Genomic DNA, 1,822 nt, shown 5'->3' with positions numbered 1-1,822 from the left:
TCTCACAGTCTGTTTTTCTGGACCCTGAGACTCAGCCGACAATTCCAAATCTCTTTTTGAACAAAATTAAAACGTAAATCAGAGACAGACACATATGATAGAACTAACTCAGCTAGAAACACACTCCAAGACACTGCACCTGCAACATCGGCCATTGTTACCTGTCACAGTGTCTCAGATAATATTAAAATCTCACACACAGAGGCTTTATATGTCACAAACGTAATGCATTTTCCTTACATGTTAAAAATCCTTTTTATTCGGACTGAATATCATCTCTGTGCAGGTCTGCTGGTGTAGAGCAGCTGATGTACATCAAAGAGGATCTGATAATTCCACATGTAAGTAGTGACACACCCATAAAAACCGCAGCTCAACCGTTGCTTTGCTCTGTTTTGATTTGGTTAGTTTCCCATCCAGTGCTGCAGCAGATTCATCACCTCTGATATGAGTCTGTCTTCACACTCCTAGAATAACTTTCGAGTTACGCCAATGGACTTTATATTTATTTAAGTTATAAAAAGTGTCAAACTGATCAAATTATTAATAATTATAATTCATTGTGATTGATTAAAAAAACATGGTGCTCAGAAGCAGCTGCTAAACAAAATAACGAAATACAATGCAGTATTTATGCCATGTATGCCACCCTGATTTTGCCCCGGTAATCACTGCATGCACATTGAACCAAAGGGTAAGCAGACACAGAATATAATATGTATAATTATATGTAGATATAAAGCTTGTGTCGTTTTCAGGAGACTTTCTTAAAGTAGAAACAGACAATGTTTCAACTCCCTCCTCCATGTTTCTCTCAAGTGGTATTGTTGTTGGCACTGTGAAGAAAACTGGATCGCTCTCAGTTTTCCTCAGAGCTTTGTACCTGCCAACAAAACAGGACACACTGCATTTTGTTTCCCACAGTTAATTTGATTATTCAACCATCTGCCATTTCTTCTAACTGCAAACAACTTTCGCTGATGATAACTGGGGATAGCTACCAGGGGGAAAAAGAGCTCTTTGAAAATGTTTATTATTGCAAATATATGAGGATATATTAGGAAATAGGATTTCAGGATGCCATGTAGCACAACGGTGGCACTTTTTCACTCCTTGAACCTCATCATTCTTAATCATTTTGTCTCATTTAGCATCACAGTTTTTATGACTTCATAGTGACCAAAGCCAGAGGCAAATCTGGTAAGTGAACACCAACAGCTTTCAGCCCATTCATACCTTGATTTGTTTTTATGTACTAAAAAAGTATTTGTTTCTGTGCAATACATGGAACAATATGAAGTTCTGTTTTTATGCCTTTTCACATAGTTAACTTTTTTTTTTTTTTTACAGGTCCTCTTTTCAGCTTCGACGTCCATGACGATATTCGACTGGTGAACGACGCCACTGTTGAGAAGGACGAGGTGATCATTTTATTTTAAAAAGGATACATTTCAAGAGGAAATGAACAGATTTCTTTGGTAGACATGAACCACTGAAAAAATGACCTGTAAATGCTCAATAGATTGTCTAAAAAAATCAGCCAATACAATTTAAAAAAAAATCACCATAAATATTAAGACAAGCTAGGGTTTAAACATAAACATCTATGAGTTAACCCTTTGAAACCTGAGAAAATTTTGGGCTTGATTTCTTTCAAAAACATGGGAAAGAGTTTAATGAGAAACTTGAGATGAAATGATCCAAAAATTAGTAAAAAAGTAAATGGAAATCAAACAAGAAAAGTACTTGGGAAAAGGCGCTTAAAATAAAAACAAATTGTAACATAAGTTAAAAAATAGTAATTATGATAAGAATTTAATAC

The 1,822-nt window shown here is 35.3% G+C and overlaps 1 long non-coding RNA gene across 1 annotated transcript; it reads left to right on the top strand.

Annotated features, from left to right (window-relative positions):
* The first annotated feature begins 258 nt into the window (after positions 1–258).
* On the top strand, positions 259–1,378 carry LOC121963290. Its single transcript, XR_006107223.1, has 3 exons — positions 259–341; positions 1,152–1,200; positions 1,351–1,378. It is a non-coding gene; the product is annotated as an uncharacterized LOC121963290 (long non-coding RNA).
* Positions 1,379–1,822: the final 444 nt, after the last annotated feature.

The sequence above is a fragment of the Plectropomus leopardus genome, unplaced genomic scaffold, assembly GCF_008729295.1.
Source record: "Plectropomus leopardus isolate mb unplaced genomic scaffold, YSFRI_Pleo_2.0 unplaced_scaffold10737, whole genome shotgun sequence".
In the NCBI taxonomy this organism is placed as follows: Eukaryota; Metazoa; Chordata; class Actinopteri; order Perciformes; family Serranidae; genus Plectropomus; species Plectropomus leopardus.
The sequence above is the reverse complement of the archived record's forward strand: the minus strand, read 5'-3'. Positions and strand labels throughout refer to the sequence as shown.